The following is a 20,215-nucleotide window of genomic DNA, read 5'->3' on the forward strand; positions in this document are numbered from 1 at the left end:
AAATATCAGCTGTCCAGTTCCAAAAATCATTCCTTCTGGCAGCTTGAAAGGCCTTGTTTCTCAGGAAAGTGTACCTGACATTTCCTTGTACCACACCCAGAAAAGAGCATATGTATTTCTTTGATATTAACGTCAATACCTGTGGCTAGTGGACTTGAGCACTTTTCCATTCTGATAGCATGGATGACTGATACAATTCTTACTCAGGAAAATGTCATCCAGACTCTGCGGCAACAGGGACAGAATAAAAAGATCTGTCACTGAAACATTAGCACTTAATTAAAAAGCCTTAAACCATCAGGAAGGATAGTTCTGTACCGGTTAATTGCTTCTATAAAGAGCTGTTTTTTAAATCTGAACAGAGCCACGTGTAAATAAGATTTTTAATGTATCGACAGTTATCCAAAATCTACAGTTACATCTTCCTTATATAAAATTATTTCATAGCCATAATTATGTCCGAATTATATGTTTATTTCTGAATAGAAATAAGTCCAAGCCACATATAATCACTTCTCTCCTTGGTCACTGGTGCTGAAGAAACCAACTTTCTTGGATTTAAAGCCACAGTGAGATTTTTTTATGCCAAGGTTCACACTGAGATATACCAAAGCAGAGTCGCAGAAGAGCACTGAAAGACTTACTCTGACCCACACACCAAAGCAAGACATTATGAGAGCCTGACGATATTCAGCTGCAGCTGAGTGGCCAAATGGATGGTTCATATGCAAAGGTGATTCTATCACAGAATCACAGACTGGGTTGGGTTGGAAGGGACTCTAAAGATCACCTAGTTCCACCCCCCTGCCACGGGCAGGGACACGTGCCACCAGCCCAGGTTGCTCAACGCCGCGTCCAGCCTGGCCTTGGGCACTGCCAGGGATGGGGCATCAAGGGCTTTTCTGGGCAACCTGTTCCAGTGTCTCACTACCCTCACAGTGAATATTTTCTTCCTAATATCTAATCTAAATCTGCCCTCTTTCAATTTAAAGCCACCACCCCTTGTCCTATCGCTACATGCCCTTGTAAAAAGTCCCTCTCCAGCTTTCTTGTAGGCCCCTTTAGGTACTGAAAGGCTGTATCGTGTTGAACCACTGTTAAAATATTGAAAAGCATTGCCATCCTTGTTTGGAATGACAGATATTTTGCATATGACATAATATGATCTAATATGATGGTTCAGAGCAGCGGAGATCAGATTTTAGTCAGCACAGGCTGCAGGAATAAGAATTAAGCATGTGATACCTTGCTTTATCTTTCCTGACAGGCAGCTGGGCCTTCTACAAATGTTATTCTCCTACTACCATACGAGACATTTCAAATAGAGCATACGTAGAGTTCCCAGTCCTAGTGTAGTTGACATTACCTAGGCTATTACGCAAGAGAAAAGCTACTCTATAGTTACTCCTGAAAGATAGTTCTCCATTTTCTTGTTAGCCCACAATCGGGCAAAGCCACTTGCACAGGCCTGTTTTCTTGAGCATGCCAAATGCTCACTATTATTTTTATTAACTGATATAACGCTGATCTAGGCTCTGGTGCTGCCTAGTGAGCTGAGTCAGAGAGAAGGGAGCTAATTATCATGGGAGGGAGAACCGAGATTAAAGGAATAATATTGGAAAAAAAATAATGAGGAACAATAGCCTGGAAGAACAATAAACACAGATACCTAGAGAAAGGAAAAGTGAATCCAGAGTCCTGCTTTGTGTTGAAAATAATTTTGCTACTATTAAGGAATCTGCTGGAGCATCTTGTCAACACATTTCATAATATTAAAGACACTAGGCATTCTGGTTTCACATATAAAAATATCCTTCAGTCCCAGCAATGTATCACATTATGGAAAAAAAAAGCAAAAGTCTCACAAACCTAAGTTAAAATGCCACAGGAAAATATTTCTTTTAAGGCTTTCAAAGTATATTTAACGCACAATACAAAGTCACAGGAAGCATTAAAAAGGGTATTTACAGTATGGAACAAATGAAAGGCACAAAATTAAGACTGGGTGGGTAGCTTAAGTAGGGTGGAGTGACAGTAATGAAGGATTATACATGGCAGAACAGAGCCGACTAGGTCCCTAAATAGCTCACATCCAGAAGCTTCAATATTTAGATTTCTTTCAAAGGTGTAAAATGTTTTCAAACAATGTGTTATCTTTATTGAAAGAGTGACATAACTGAGAGCAAAAGAAGGAGCAGAAGCAGCCCTTAGGTGGATGCCACCTGAAACAGATTTTTAGCCTTTGCTCCTGTTCATTGAAATTGTCATACCAACCCCACAACTCAACTGGCAATTAAGACATACCTGAACACACAGACAACATACAAACACACAGAGGATACCCTAAAAAGTTGTAGTCACAGGTGTCATTCCAAAACATACAGAAGGACCTTACTAATAGCTTTGTGAGCAAGTTTAATAGCTGGCAAACCAGCAAGGTTAAGTCAAAACAACAAAGCCTCTTCAGCCCAAACAATATAGAAGCACAACTAAAAAAAACAATTTTAAAAAGGCAGCATTACAATTTAATCTGCTCCAAGGTTTCAGCTAAAATACCATTCCACTGATTTCAGTTACTCCTCCATTTATCAGCTACTCACTTTAAGACACAGTGTGCCTTGAATCTTATTATTTATCTGTGGCTTTCTCTACACACAAAATTTGAATAGCCTAGTGATTCTGATGTAATAAAATGGTGTAAACCCCCTCTTCTCCAACATATAGGCATATTTCTGTACATATGCTTTTATCAGTCTAGCCTCATGCTACACCGGAAGGAAAACCTGTATGTCAGCAGTATAACTACATTCACAGGTATGAATTATTTCAATTAATATCACAAAAAAATTCTAAACAATCCTACTGCAACCCTAATGTTTTGTGTTGTATACAGACCACCTCAGGCCACATTACATTATATAAATGAAGATATATATCTTAAAGCAACAAAATTCCATTTTCCATAAAAACATTAATTTAAAATGAGGGAAGAATTAATTCTTCTAAAAAATAACACAGGAAAACAATAATGCCCATCACAACTGATTTGTTTACAGAAGTCTCCTAAAATAGAATAATCTCATAATCAAAAGTCAAAACACAGCTCTAGACAGACCAATAATCACAATGGTTATGAAATACTCAGGAAAAGGTAAATTTCATAAACCCACACCCAGAAAAATACACTATTATGCAGTAATAACAATGTTCTACTTGGATACCATACCCCTCAAAAGTCTACTATGCTGGATAGGTGGAATTTGGACTGACAGCTCAATGGCGTCTTCAGCTGAAGTCTGGCACTCCAGGAAAATTAAGCAAACTACATTTGTGAATTTCTCATTTATCATTTCTACTTAATTATGATGTTCTTGGCAGATTTCCTATTTTCACTTAGAAATGATTCTTGGTGTATTGGATTCCTATAGCATGGTAGAGCACACAAATCTTTTCATGTTTGATCTCCCATTCACTTGTACAGCAGAGGTGTGCTGAAAGCAGACTCAAAGATTAACTCAACTTTTTTCCTTTCCCATTTTCCCTGATGAGAATTCCACACTAGCTTTTTTGTTGTTGTTGTTGGGCAGCAAATTAACTCGTGTTAGTCAACACCTGATCTGAATTTTATGTAGCTAATTAGCAAAATGTCTACAGGTGTAGAGCAAACTAAGCAACACACATTTTGATTTTCCAAGAATTTTAAAATTCAGGTAAACTCAGGAGAAACCAAGCTCTCAGAGGCAAACAGACATGATGCAAATTCAATCTTCCGAATCCCACTATTTTGTATTGGCATTATTATTAAAACAGGCTTCATACAACATGATTGTACCTTGCACTGGTTGTGTACTGTTTTTCTCTACTCAGAATGCAAAACGTGAAAGTTAAATGAAGAGGGCGGTAAGCAGTCACTTTATAGTTACATGGTCTATGTTTATGTGAACTCATAATTAAAAAGCAGACAACTGGATTTATTATTTCAGTAGCTAAGACAAAATATTGAAAACCAATTTGGTGCTGGTTATCTTGCAATAAAGTCTGGTGATTCTGAGTGACTCTTAGGTGAGAAACCAGCTTTTACAGAGATTATGCAAGTATAAATAAGCACTGTAAACAGACTCAGAAAAACAGACTTAGGAAAACTGTATTGTGGATGGACCTACTAATACATTTTTTAAAAGGAGATCACAAGAAAAGCTAAAGAAGTTTTATTGTCTCTTTCAACTGTAACACTCTCAGATCCCTAGTAAGCTATAAAATCATGACATTTGGTAGCTTGCTTTCAGTATTTTTGATGTGTTTCACTGAATTGCAGAGTCCTGTAACAGGAATATATCTTGTTCAGATCTATACTATTGCTACAAGTAGTGAAATATTAAAAAGGAAGAGGGGAAAAAAAAAGTGAATAAAATGTAAATTATATGAAATAATAAATCAAAGACCTAAAGTCTGACATTTTAATTTCTGGTGGTCCATATGTTTTACATATTATGAAACCATCATCATAAACAATTCTTGCTAAAGAATACAATTCACATTCTTCCTAAACCATCCTATCTCATTTGTTTACGGTTTCCTTCTCAAAAGCTTCATTAAATTGAAGACAGCATGAGCAAGTTGAAACAATTCATAAAGAAAAAAAGATCTCTATTAAATAATGTCAACATCAAAGGCAACAATAAGTAATCTCCTGCAAAGGGAAGGCTGTGAAAGCATCTTTTGAGCTGGTTGAAAACTGGCAATTATCAATTTCATTTTGACATGAATGAGAGGGAGGAATGTTCTGTACATGCTTTAATCTTCCAACGTATGTTTTATAACAAAAAAAAAATATTCAAAACACCTTAAGATATTTTTGGTGAATATTTAACTAAGTCTGTACTAGCACAAAAAAGTTTACACCATTGAAAGCATTAAGTCTAATGAGTTTGCTTTATCCTTTAGTTTTTATAAAGTCCTACTGTTTTGTTAGCAGATAATGGTCTTTTATTCATCCAGAGAAAAGACCATCAGTTGGGAAGAGGCTACCACTACATCAAAGTAGTATAGCATGCAGTCTTCTCTAGGGCTGGGTCTGAAGTGCTGTTGCAAAACGTAGCATCAAGGATGAGAAGCATCAATGCTCCACCAGTGGCAGATCACTTTCAAAAGAGCTCCAGCAATCAAGAGGGAATGAGATAAAGATGACAAGGAATTCTTCAATGAAGGCTGCCGGAGGGTAGCCCTTGGCTTACCTGGCCCCTTATGAACAGTGAAACCACCACTGCAGAAAGCAGGTGTCTCTTGCTCAAGTGCAGGTTTATCACAGTGTGTGTGGGCAACAACTGGTCTGTGCATATCACAAAGAGAAAATGTAGTGTAGAGCCTTTGTCACTGTAAGGCCCACTCCCTCACAGAGTTTAGTAATGTAGTCATGAGATTGCAGCTATCATAGCTTATACTTCATTATTCACAAGACACTATTGAAGCAGATCTATCCCATGCACAAACCAGCTGATACACTTTTATATCTTTTAATCTTTCATTTTTATAGTAGAATGAAAAACAGAGGGAAATGCAAATGGCTCCTTTTTTTATACTCAGTTCTAGTCACTAGTTTGTAATGTATCTTTTCTTTGTTTCCACTTTTGTTCGTATCTACAGAAGACTAATAATCTAAGACAAAGATATTAATGATAGTTTTCTAGAGATTATAATGTTTCAAGAGTGTTATATTAAAATATGGTCAAATAGGTTAAGCGTTTGTAAATTTAACACAGAATAAAATAACTGCACATAAAAATAAGAACTATTTATTTCCAGTTAGGAGGGATTAAAGACTGTCATAGATACTTCACTTTTTTCCCAAGCTTTTTAGCACAGGTTATGCCTGCTTTCTAATTGTATTAAGGGAGATTAACAGTAATGGTACCAGAGTCATTCTATTTCCTCTGCAGATCCATGTTCATATAAGAGAGCAGACTTCCCTAGCAAATGTATTTTTGAAAAGCTGATGGAATTGGTTCAAAAATTCAAAAGATACCCCAGACACATTTAGCCTATTGGAAGTCTAGAAGGACAGAATTTACTGTGATAGAAAAATGTGGTGCTCAGCTCACAGCCAGATCTGGAATGATTCATTTAAAACAAGCCTTTTGAAGAGCTTGTGTGTCTGAAAGCTACTCTCTTTTTCAGGCTTTCTTAAGTGATTTAATGAAGTGTATTGTCTTATCCTACAAGCCTCACTAAGCAAAGGGTGTCAAACAAGCCTTGCACTCCAATCACCGCTTAAGGAGAAATATCCTATGCTTTTCATTTGATATTCAAAATGAATAGGATTACTGCACTATGAGAACACAATTAGCACAACAGAGCTCCTTGCAGACAATGGCCACATTTTTCTTGATCAATTAATGATATTGCTTCCCAAACCTCAGAACTTTGAGTTTATTACGCTACATTTACATAGGATTAAAATTGTTTCAGAATGCTCTTTGCTTAGTGATACAAAGCTTGTAAGGATAGGTTATACCCTTAGAACATCTGAGAAGATCCTCTCCCATTTTTTTCTGAATCTGGAAAGCCACGCTTGCAGGAGGAAATGCACGATACAGTCACTTTGCCAACCTATATTCAGACATGCAGCTTATGTTCTTGTAACTTGTGTATTTACATCCCACACATTGTACTGGGAGGTCAACTGGCATCAAAAGCTGCTCCATTATATAAACTGGATTTAATATGCCTTAAAAACCTGAGTTAAATCAAATTTGTGACCACTGTACGATCTAGGTCAAGAATTAGCAGCCATTCAACATTTTCTTATAAACACATTCAGTTTTCAACCATTTTGTCTTTAACTCTCTCTATATAATTGCCTCCTTAGTTCTATGCACACTAATTGATTCTCTAAGGATCTACATTCCTATTTTATCACGTAGGCAAGATAAAATGGAAAAATACATCAAATCCTTAGTTTTTCCTAGATATCGCTCTGCTTCCTACAGCACTCTAGTGCTACTGTTTTCATAGCTCAAACCACCAGTTATAGATATTATTATTACTGCCATTTACAGGTCTGTAAATGTAACCCTTCTGTTCTCCAAGTTTAGCCACTTGTGGATCAGGAGTGAATTGTTTGAAGAAAAACACTAAAGACAGTAAAAATGCACTGCAGTAGTCACAACATATGGATGAAATATCAGGTGTTGGCAGGCTGAGAATAAATAATGATTTATTTGTTTAAGTAGTAGCTTAAAAAAAAAAAAAGTATTTTATTTGCAGATTTCCCACAAAAACAGAGGGTAAAAAATTTGATCCTATAAAGTAACAAATTATCTGTGCTCTCTCTCACTTGTTACCAACACTAATGTTATGTCTACACCAGAGACCCATCCTCACTTTCCTTTGGGCAATTACTCATGGAAGTGTAGAGCTTTGTACCTCCTTTACACTGATGCAGATGCCTAGGGTAGGTGGCTGTGAAGTTGTGGAAAATATTTTTGTCACTAAATTACCTGATCTGTTCCAGAATACAAGTGAAAAATAGGTTAAAATCAGACAAAGATGCACCGTATATAGCTCTACAGACTCTTAGTTTGAATAAAAACCATTCAAAGATGGAAGAAAACCTTTTGCAGTATTTATGTAAAGTACAGTACAGCACAGCAGGAGCACTACAGACTCTTCCATGTTGCCTGGCCAGCATGTCTGTTTCTCACTTAGGAGACTAGGAAAGTTCCATCTCTCCGGCTATTTAATCCTCAGCTTCTTTGCCAAGATCGCCAGCAAAGCTATCAATTATCACATCACAAAAAGAGAGTGAACAACCATCCTGCAGAAGCTGGCATAAAACCATCAACTCTTTTCACATACCTCTTCATAGCTATCAGATGGTAGTAGTTTTGGGTTGCTACTGAATTAAATATTTCAAGTGCTCAATTTTTGAGGGGGAAAGGAAAAAAGAAAAAACTTAAGTCACAATGATGTCACACGGTCTTACTCGAAGTCTATTCCATGACATTATCCAAAGCTCTGATGGTTCCCATATTTAGACATATCAGATTCTCATAGTGCAGTATCCCAATCTTTCACATTAATTTTGAGGTGGGAGCCCAATGGGTCAGTGCCAGCAAGCATGCTAACGCTTGTTCACCGGAATCCATAGAGCTGGCGAACATTTCGCTGAAACTCTACTTAAGGGTCTCAAGTGTATTTCAGCACACTCAGGGTATTAGAGCTTTATATCATTTGAAAGAATCCTTTATTTTTAGTGCTAAATCAACAAAGCTGTTAGTGTCATTTTCAGTCAGACTGTCATCTACTGGGAATTCAAAATTACACTCAGCTGCAAACTATTGACACTCCTCTTAACAAAAAAATGTTTTTAATAAATCTTTACATTAGCCTATGAGATAAAAAAATCTTTACCATGAAATATACAAGTGTATAAGTGTTTTATGAAAGTTTTATTAACTTTACAAAAGAAGAATTGGCAGTGAACCATGAACATCCTGTACTCCTAACACGTGGTTATAAATTACATGTTCTTTCCAATAACATCTGAAAAAGAGACTGTAATTTAAATTTCAAAACCACTTGGCATACCTACTATATAGTGCTGACATGAAGTAAAGGGAGGATCTGGAGAGACTCAAACAAAGAGTGAAAATATAAAGACATCCTTAGCTAAAAAGCTGCTGATGAATACAATTCCTTTCCAGCTGGACAGGGATCAAGTACTTGCTTGTCATATCATTCAATGCACTGTTCAATCAGGGATTCTTCCTTTCAACAAAAAGAAAACTTAAGTGCTGCTAATCATCTCTTGTAGAACTTTATCTTGCAGATACCTTCTTTATGTCAGGATTTCTCAATGACCATTGCCAACAGTAGAAGGATCAAAGTTGTTATTAAACAAAAATGCAAACATGCCTTCACTGATGGGGAAAAGCAGTTATCTTGTGTTCTCACTTACAAGATTTGCAGCTACTAGCAGCTTAACGATATTTACTGTGAAGTAAAAAAATATCCATATGAAGACTCTGAAGAGTATCTATAGAAAACATTTTACTTTCCATTTCTAGATTATTATGACTGCTCAATTTAACCTATTTATTCTGATTTCCTGTAGTAAAATATATGCCACTTTATCCATTTAAGTACTTCAAAACAGTAACACATTCAAATCTGACTTTTTTGAATAGACCTACTGTTTGTGGTGCCACATAGCAATCTATTCTCTCAAACAATATAGTATTTTTAAGTCCTAGAAATGCCTTTAATAGACAATGCATATGTTTACAAGAAATGTAAATCTTTTTGCAAGCAGACTGGGTAAGTAATTTCATGCAACGCATTCTCACAGTGCTGTCTGGATAAAACTGGTTTTTCTGCCTCCCAGCAGTATGTGAAAACCCAGAGAGAAGCTAGCTGCCAGTTAGTTTAGTGGCTTGAATGGAACGCAAGCCTATATAGAGAAAGCCAAGCCGCAAATAATCATGCAACATCAAGATTCCTTAAGACCAGTCCTTAGCACAAAGCAAACACAAGAGCACTCTGAGAAGAGCAAGTGAGAAATGAAAAAGCCCAAAGAAAAAAAGACTAAATAATACTAAGAACAAAAAAGCACACCACTGCCACACAGCTCATGACAAAAACTAGTAACAAGATCACCAAAATTTTCTAACAGAGTATTTACCAATTCTGATGACATTTTGGTAATTGCCAATTGCAGATCTACTTTTGTAAGATAAGGAGGAAAAAGTCAAAACAGTGAGAAAAAGGACTTCACTTAGAAAACTTTAAATAGATTTGGCAGGCAACTCTACCTTTCTCCAGCCCCTACAGTGAAGTAGTATGTTCTTAGAACCATGAAACATCTAGTCTGATATTTCAGAAAGTACCAGGAGACAGGACTAGTTCATTGGATAGCTTGGGTCAGGTAGAAAAACAAATTATAGAAAGAAAATGAGTATTACCTCTGAGAAGTCTACGGGGAAAAGTGATCATCACATAGTAAAACTAGTACAGAGGACCTAATCCTTGCTACGGTGGATCAGAAACATTATGCTGAGAGTTGTAACAAAATTCTAATTCATAGCAAGGATTTGCAACCATCTGGACAGCAGCTACAGAAAATGCCTGGACAGCAACTGAAAACACAAGCAAGACTGTTTTCAAAGCCTGTGTATACGAGAGATTTGCAATCCACAGAGAAATCAGAAATATTCCTAGCTGACTAGATTCTAATGAGGTAGAAAACTGAACTGTAATCATTAAAATGGATCCTGATGTTTACAGTCCTGCAAATAACTGATGTTTATATGCATTGCTTATTAAGAAAAGGAAAAAAATTAGCTCAATTTCAAACCATATTTTTAGAAATGCACGTTAATCAAAGGGTTGAAGAAGGCAGTGCTTTGGTCTGTAATACTTTGTTCAACTTCAGAATTGGATCAGTTTTGCAGAACTATCAGGATAGCAAATTTTCATTGTGTATAAGTGCTTAGGAAACCGTGCTCCCTCTCTCAGATCACTCATCTCAAGGCAGGACTTGGAAGACATATATTCAGAACATGTGATTCACAAAAGTTGGTCTAGTAATAGAAATGAAGTCTTTGATGTCTTAACTGAATTATAGGGCCAACAGAAATAAAATTGGATGTTAATGCTATTTTGATATAGTACAGTAACATGAATTGAATGATTTCTCAACCAAAATACTTTGTCATTCTGATACACTTGTCATTCTGATACACTTTTTTATATTTTTATTCAAATACATAGCTAAAAGAGAAGACAAAAGTTGGAATTTTCTCAGAATACAAGTTCTGTACCTCACTAGTTGCAGTGGTATTGCATTTTCCACCAGAGGACCCGGTCATTTTGCTTAGTAAGTATTGCTCGTTTTCAGACCACATATGCTTCTGCCTTGAGCATTAGTTGCACGTTTAAATTGGAATTATTGTTCGAATAATATATGTAGTTAATGTTAGAAGGCCCATTCAAATAGCACTGAAACAATTATGCAAGATTAAAAAAAAAATGCCAATTTATTTAATTTACTTTAAAATTACATTGATCTGCATACAAAAGACATTATTTCTTGATTTCCTGAAAAATCAGTCCTGTGTTTCTCATATTTCCAATCTACACAATTAATTTCACATTTGCTCATATAGCCTTCACAGCTGAGGACACAGTTTGACACTGCAAAGCTAATGGTAGCAAACACAGCTGAAAGAGTGCCTATGCACAACAGGTTTTATACAACTATTCCACGTCTGAGCTGTGGTGCTAAAACTCTTTTTGGGACTGCTTTGAGGTGGATGAGGGAATTGACCTAGATTAGAAGAGAAAGAAAAAACACAGTACTGAAGCAACTGAGGAGAAAGAGGAACTGCTTAAGCTAAATGATTGTGCCATGACTTCACTATCATCGTGGCTATCTCTTTTTAAATCCGTCAAGAACTTCATTGAAACAATCAACACATCACACCAGCTAGTGTGTCTAGCTTTCATTAGAGAGAAATGACATCTGGTCTCTGCTAGGCTGCAAGGGAACAATTTGCAATTGCTTTAAGATGGCAGAATATGTTGAGTTTCATCTCTATTTCTCTGATATTAAATATTTTATTTATTCTCTGTTCATTTTTAAGAAAAAACAGAGTAAAACTAAATACGTAAATGAAATAGAATGAAGCATAACAATAATCCACAACTTGAAATCTTTGTGACAAGAAGATTCACATGCTAAGAAATTATCTGCCCTTGATTGGAGACCTTGGAACCTTTGACCAAATACATTAATTTTCCAGTTCTGAAGAAGTGATGCTCTCTACAAAGTAGAACTTGCCCTTCCATGAAACGTGTTAAAAGGAAAATATCATACATATAGTGAGAATGTTGAATTACAAGGGCATGCTGTTAATCATAGCAGATCACAGTGCTATGGCACAGCCCAAAATAAAAGCAGAAAAGATAAGGGGAAACCACAATTTAAAATAGAACTCCCATGCTTACAGCAGGATGACACTAATGCATTAGACAAAAAGAACTTCTGCCAAGTGACTTCTAACAGTGATTATATAAAACACTGTATGCAGACTGTTAGAAAAGACAGTTGTTTAATATCAGAAACCACTTGTAAAAATCTGAATGTGGTAGAATGACTACCTTTAAAAGCAGTTTAGAAAGAACACGGCTAGCTTGAACTATTTGCATAATCCCACTACATTCAATATTGTGCCCCACAGCAGAATGAGGGTTATAGTAATAGCACCGTGCATTGTTTACACTGTCCTTTGACACTGGCATGTAAGACACAGTATATCTCTATTTATTATGTTTGCAGGGCTCAGATTACCAGAACAGGAAAGAAAATGAAATTAAATATGTTCATGACACTGTGAACAAGCTACAAGTAGAAATAAAAGCGAAGAAGCATTATTCATGACTTAGCAGCCTGACTAATAGTTCTACAGCTGGAAAAGTGCAATAATGAGAAATGTATGATTGTAGTATTTTTATTAAATTTTAAGATAGGTTTTATTTTGGAAGATGTAGATTATAACTACTTCTATATAAAAATTTCTCTGCTTGGTCACGTGAAACTTACCTTGCAAAAAGAAACAGAAATATCATGAAACTTGTTCTCATTTTTTTTAAAAGTAAATTATATAGTCATAGAAGGCCTTAGGGAAATGACGGGTCAGAAAATGTAAGCACTAGAAGGTCTCTGGGATTTCAAATTCCATCTCTTCACATCTGAAGCTAGAAGAGCACCTTTAGTAATTCTATCAGAAAAAATAATAAGTAAATGTCAATGTTGTATCAGTCCCAGCTATGAAAATCAAGGGGTTACTACAAAGATTTAAACTACGATGACCTAGACATTCCCTTGCTCTGAAAAAAATCCTGTCAATATATCAGATTTATGACTCCTTCCTTCAATATGGACATTTCACATGTGAACAGGAAGAATGAAAATTATGTGAAACACCACGAATCCCCTTCCAGTCCCAAGAAGACGATTAAGATGCCTGCAAATCTGAAGAAGAAAACATGGCACAGAATATCCATGGATACAGAAAACACAAGAGAATTTACAGTACCACAAGGTAACTTGTAAACAATGACTAATAACTATTTTTAAGGAATAGCTAAGCAAGATTCTTGGGGTGAAAATTCCTCCTCACAACCATTTTGCTGCAAGTTTGGGTATCTTAATAGAAATCTAGGTAAGATTCATTCTGATCTCTTGTTATGACTTCTAAATATTTCTTTCTGTCTCCCTTCAAAGGAAGTGTGCCCTGGACAAATGGCAGCATCCACACACTAGATAATTTAAAACTGTTACATAATTATGAAAAACATTTAGCTTCTATCTACAAGTAGTTTGGATTATAAAATTTTACCACTGTGGCCATTAGCAAAGTTGTGAGAGCACACTGACTTGAGGAAGATAATTGTTTTAGAATCTTTCAAGGAAAAGATGAAAAATACGTTAGTAGTTTAAAACTTTGCAACACTGGTGTTCCAAAGGGGAAGTAGGTAAAGAGGGGGGAAAAGCAGCTACCGCTGCTCTAGGTGGACAAAGCTGCTGCATAAAAATGCAAACAAATATTCTGGAGACTGGTCACAATTGTTCTCAAGGAAGTCAGTGATGTTTTCCTAAACCCCTGCCTTCTCTTTCAATGTAAGATGACAGGAAAGCTATAACAATTCCTCTTGAGAAACTGGTTAGCGCATCATAATCAATGAATACTTTTCACAGCACTTAAGTATTTCTACTAAGCATAGACCACTCCTGGGTTTCAAAAGGGGTGGGAATAAAACCCTACTTCTACAGCACAAAGTGACAAAAGGAAGGACCTTCCAGGAGTTCAAATTACATTTGATACAGGACAATGGAAGTCAGAAAAATAAGTAATCAGCATCAGGAGGACTTGGAATCATGTCCAGAGCCAAGTTCTGTGAACAGTGAAAGGAACAAAGCCAGGCCTACACATGCATTGATTGTTTACCTCACTGGTTTAACGTGTACTTTATTTGACCTCCATATGGCATTGCTGATATGAGAGCCTGTTCTCTTCCCACTGGCTGCTTATCACTCAATATGGTGATTTTAATGAAAATTTTACCTCTCTAAATGGGTTCAGATTTGCCTGTTGGCATATACAAACAGAATTAAGAAAAATATTAAGAGAAGGCTAGTTTATCATAGGTACTTCAGGTACCGTGCCTAAAGCCTTGAAGACACCTTTCATATCCACCTTTGCTTATCAATAAAGTTCTGGATGACCTATCTGATGAGATTACAATAGTAACAAACATCACCAACCTGAAAATCCAGGCAAGGCTGTACTAGCAACGTAAATCTAAGAATTATCACTGAGTAATGAAAATTGGGTACAGGAGTTGTTTTGATTCCAAGGTACTTTTTATTTATGATAGCAATTATAGAGTAACACACAAAAATTTCTAACACCTATTAAATACTTTCAAACTTAAGTTTTGGAATGAGCAAGGATTTTTTTCAAAGCATTATATGAAAATAGTTTTTAATGTAGAATAGAGAACAATAATACTGCAATTACAGCCTCCTCTGAGCAGTTAACTGTTTCAGGCTTTCTTTTGTCTACTTTGCAATCCATGAAAAGAGTTTCTTATACTATTTTGTTTTCCATGTATCTCCAGCTGTACCTAGCATTGTTAATGCTCCTTATGATCTGTAATATTCACTGCAGCTGTCAGGGGTTTTTTTCTTTCCAATTCTTTCCAGGTGTCTTTATACATTTTCTGGAGATACACTACTTTTCAGAACATCAGGACTTCTATGTAATTTCTTTTTGTAACCTTCCATCTCATCCTGATTTTCTCCGTTTATTCAAATCTGCCCACCTATTCTTTCAATAGTAACTCTGTCTCGAGCACTCTTTCACATCTGATGGTGGACATTAATTCCAGAGTTTTACAAATATGTTTTTACTTAAAGCGTGGTAGTGTACGGGTCCTAGGCACCTATCATATCATATGACCAGCGTTTGTCAGCAATAAACTTTTGCACCATTCTTGCAGAAGTCAAAGAGAGGAGAAATAAAACCCACCCTAAACAAAATGCTACTGTGACTGATATGGCTGACTTCAACAATACAGCGATAAAATTTTAAAGCAATACCAAAATGTTCTGGAAGTCTATAGGTAGTTTAGAACTCTAGTGAGAACACTCTAATATTGCAATAAAATTCTGTCTTCCCACATTTCAACTAGAGTAATTTTATCTCAGATGTATTTTGCATAAGATCTGGAGTATGTTTTAATTAGTGGAGTATTTTTTGTTTCTTAGGTATCATTTAAAAGTGAAATATAAAAATTAAGTTTTCACTACTGTCAACAAATTAGAAATATGGTGACTAACAGTATCAGCTCCTTTTCTCCCTTAAATTAAAATTTACCTTAACAACTTTATACTATTTAACCAAGAACATCATACAATTTAATTCTAGATCATATCAATGGAGTTGATCCTGCCATCTCCTTAATGTATGAGTCACTTTATCCACATCAGCAGACTCATGCTGTGAATCACAATTTGTATTGTATATTCTGGTTCTAGACAAGTTAGCATACAAACCAGCAGAGAAACCAGCTAGTAGCTTTAATATGAGTTACTACCAGAGGGGAACCCCCATTTTTTAACAGAAAGCATCCAGTAAGTTAGAAAAACATTTCTTCTAAGGAGAAATATTTGCTATTAGAAGGCCTGGAATGGAAACAAAAATGTTTCATCTTGCTTCCCATTATTATCTGGATACAAACTAGGTTCAGAGCCTAGATAGCACTGGCTATGATTTAAATTAGAGAAAATAAATGTACGTTATCTTGTTTATGTCTCCTGTTACCACAACACTGTTCTGTTCTTGACAGTGTCAGAAAAAGCAAATATGCAGGGCAAGATGTGTCTAAAATCCAGCTATTACTACTGGAAAAGCAGGATATAAAGAGCATGTTGGTTCAAACAAAATGATAGAAAACACTGCATCTAAGCTAAAGGGACTTTTATGTAAGATGTAGTGAACAATCAGTATTTGCAGCTGTATAAATGGTCTCTTCTAGTAGGCATAATAAAGTGAAACATTTTGGTTTTATTTTGATTTTTCCTTGCAAATATTTGCTCTTCTTTCATAATATGGCAGCATTGTTTTAGACTGTTTCAATTAAAACTGTTGAATGCATTTTCTCTGTATGTATAAAATGGTCCCCAAATAATTCTTCTGAATTTGAAAAAGCAATATATATTTGCAAGTGGTCAAATTTTGAAGATGTGTTGTGTTCAATAAAATTACAAGTTTGAACACAGTTGATTGAACATAAATATTTACTGAAAGTAAAGAACTTTGAATAGAATGATTCAGCAACACAAAACTGAAAAAGTAAATCAATAATTTTTTCTAATGTTGCTACTGTAGCACTTTTTTCTTGTGGACAAAAAAATAATACCGAAATTGGGAACGGTTGGAAACCGTTGCGGTAGCTCTACCCTTAAAAATATAAGAGACATTTTAAATTAAAAATAAACCAGCTAAGTTTAGATATGCAAACATACCAGTATGAAAAAGATTTATGCATCCAGTAGTGTGAAATTAGCACTTTGTTTTGTTTGTGAGAATTATAAATATAATTGAAAAAGACTTGCCTAAAACCCGCAAGGAATGTTGCCAGCTCAAAAGAGTAGCCACTATTATTAATGTATATCCACCAAGTGCTGCTTCTGCTCCTTTTTGAGGGAAAAAAAAAAAAAAAGTTTTTGTTTCCTTTTGCTAACTTGCTAATGTTTTTCCTATCAAGGCAGAGTTATATTGTTAGGAAGGAGAAATCAAAGATCTACAGGTACAGTATGTTTTTCCATGCTTTTATGGCAATTGTAACAGTTTCCTGAGGGGAATGCAAAAGGAAAGGAGGGAAATATGTGAAATAATTCTTGCAGTGAATGGCACAGCTTTGCTATTTTATGTAGCAAGACAACCTGAATATGCCTCTGAGTATTTGGTAGAGAAACCTACAGTATGCTTTAGCAAGTCAAACGAATTCTCACATTCTTCTGCATTTTTGCTCTAGTGGCTTCTGGAAGAAATGCTCCCCTCAATTTTCCTCAGCCAACATACAGAACTCCACCAGCTCCAAAGTAAGAAAAGACTATTTCTAAAAATAATTTCATTATAGTATTTTCTAAGAGAAAAAAAAAAAAAAAAGAAACCCTTGGAAATTAAAATATAGGATGAGATTAAACTAATTTTCTTCTATTTATCACAACTTGAAGTCAGGTCTCAACTGGTGGAAAAAAACCAAACAACCAACATGCTATTTCCCTCCATTAATTCAAACTTACAAGCAACTCATTAAGAAATGCAGAAAGGAAAAAGACAATAAAAAAGTTGAAAGCAAAACACCCACTTCTTTTACTTCTGCTGCAAACTTGAATTCCTATAGATAGTATTCCCAAAGCCTGCTGGCCATGGCAGTTGACATATGCAGTGTTCTGCAGATGTAGCTGCAGTAACACAGCTGGATATAATGCTCTATGCATCTGGTGCACAGATGTTTGATGGTGTCCTTGGTAGCCAGCCAGATTTTGAAGGATCCATTTAGTTCTTGGAGTGAAATTGAAAGAACAAGAGAACAGTCCACTGGTAGTAGTAATATTCCACATTTCTCTTTAACTGCCTGAACCACTCTCACTTTCTCTATTAAGCTGAGTCATGCTAGTTTGCTCTTACCTTTTCCAGAATTCAGGATCTAGAAAAGACAAGTTGGAATTAAGCAGGCAAAAATCAAAACTCCGCTGAAAGTTCTTTGCTATCCCAGAACTCTTGCTTTCAGTCTCATTTCATTAAGAACCCAATCCAAACCTCCCTGGAGACAACAGAAAAAAAATAATGAGCTTTGGAATCAACCCTGAAAAAATCTGAATTACTTAACCTGAGCAATTTCAGCAGTGCTATCGCTGCTTTTGTCAGAAATAATTTATCCTTCTTTAAAATATATGCTCATTTTACCCTGCATAAATTACTGATGTTTTACTAATGTCTTCTGCAAAGTATTCCAAACTTTGATTTCATGATGGGTTTTGGTACAGGTTACCTTTGAGCTTTGCAGTGAGCTATATTGCAGCATCCCAGAAATATGTATATCCACATTAGAACATAAGGTACATGGTACGTGTGTGCTCCTACTGATAAAAACTGTGATTCTTTTTCTCTCAGCAGAATTTAAAATCTTCTAAAATTTTAACAAATAAGCAATAAATACACAGACTTTAAAAAGACACACCTGCCTTTCTGGGAATACTTTTGGTGTCTCAGATCATCCATTCTTCACGAACTCAGCAAGACACCTTTATCCATGTGATAATGTTGCTACTGCAGTTGCAACTACAGTTCATTTATTAAACAGTTACAAAGGTAATGGACATAAAGGTATGATTGTATGGACAAAAATTTAAAAATATATGCACAATGAGGTGAAATTCAAGGTGTAAAATCAAAAAGATGTATTTTCATCAGGAAAACCCAATAATTACTTACTTTGACTTTTCATATTACAAATACTGGTAAAACCGAGATATTTCTGTTGCAGAAATAGAACATTTTTATTTCAACAGAAATATAATTTTGGATGGAAAATTATCACAGTAAATATTTTTAACTAGCTTTTATTAATATAGCTGGTCTTCCTAATCATCTAAGCAACACTGAGATCATTAGTAATATAACAATTACCTGCTGTCACCAATTTTCTTCAAGCTTCTGCTTGTCTCACATTTCATGGTGTCGACCTAGAAAGACAGTAAAAAAAATCCTATTGAATAACTTAGACTAAATGTGTATTTCATGCTTTCATTGCCCATCTTGAAAGTTGCTTCCGCTGCTGGCTATTCAGCTACATGAGCCAAAAAGAAGAGAGAGAAGTCTGTATCTGGAGCTGCACAGCTCATGTATCTGACCTGTCCTTTTACTACTTCCTGACCTATATACTGAGATAGAAACCAGATAGCTGACGTTTGAGTGGTTAAAGGTTTGTTGAGAAATGAATCTTGAGTTAAAAATTGAGACTTGGCACTTATACATATGAGATGTATCAGTTTTGAAATTCATTCAGCCCTCAGACTTTAAGAGCAGCTGAAGAACACTGCAGTGGTGGCTTTCATCCATAAATAAAGTTGCACATTTAACAGCTAAGAAAGCATGCTAAGTGAATGCTAAACATTCAAGGGGAGAGGGAATTTTTACAGAGAAGAATCTTTTACCTCTCTTCCTGAGAACATAAGACTGGTAACAAGGTTAGAACTTATTAGAGTATAACCTAAGACCGGAAGTTTTTTATTCTGATGAGAACTATTCTCCTTTCACAATAAAATCAAACAGAAAATTCAAATTTTCCTTCTCTGAGGATCCTTGCTTAGATTGCATCATCTAATTCAAACAAGTATCTGCAGTCCAAACCATGAGATACAACAGATAAATCTGAGCGATGACAAGAAAGCTGCAGTAGCACATCAGCAACTTAAACATCCCCCAAATTTTACTAAACTGATTTGCAATGGTAGAAACTGAAATGTTGTATACATTTCCCAGAGTGAGATATGGCCCCACTGAAGCCAATTTGAAACATGCCATTGTTTTAATTGGAAAAAGAATTTCACTGCAATAGCAATGTAATTTAGTCCACTCATGGCACAGAATTCCAGAAAGTTTCAAGTTGTATACACCTTTTGTTTATTATTTTGTATTTTTAACTCATTAAAATATTTGAAGGGATAAGCAAGCAATCTATCTTCTGGAAGAAGAAGTAATAATGATGATGATGATGATAATAACAATAGCAGCAACAATAATCACCCTGCAGAAGAATGAAAAGTAGAAGTTGTGAGAGCCTTCCCTTTTTGCTCCATTCCTCACCTGTCTCATTTTCTCCTAAATTCTTCTTATTTAAAAGAACAGACTAAAAATATACATAGACACATAGAAAATTGAAGGTCCTATCGCAGGGATCACTGAGGGTCACTAAGGTTGTCAACGAGAAAGACTAAAACACTTTCCTTACCATAAAAGTCTATGAAAAATTTCTTAGTTTGGAAAAGAGACAGCTGATGAGAGAGGTATATAGTAACATAATTCACATGGAGAAAGTGAAAAAGAAACAATTATTTTCTATTTCACAAAACACAAGAATG

General features: G+C 35.6%; 1 long non-coding RNA gene across 1 annotated transcript in view; it reads right to left on the minus strand.

Moving 5' to 3' along the window:
• Positions 1-18,858, minus strand: part of LOC114011844 (uncharacterized) — a 146,412-nt gene extending 127,554 nt beyond the window's left edge. The window contains exon 1 of the long non-coding RNA XR_003553957.2: positions 18,762-18,858. This is a non-coding gene — a long non-coding RNA (uncharacterized LOC114011844). The remainder of the gene's footprint in view (positions 1-18,761) is intronic.
• Positions 18,859-20,215: the final 1,357 nt, after the last annotated feature.

Source organism: Falco peregrinus, chromosome 9, assembly GCF_023634155.1.
Source record: "Falco peregrinus isolate bFalPer1 chromosome 9, bFalPer1.pri, whole genome shotgun sequence".
NCBI classification, from domain to species: Eukaryota; Metazoa; Chordata; class Aves; order Falconiformes; family Falconidae; genus Falco; species Falco peregrinus.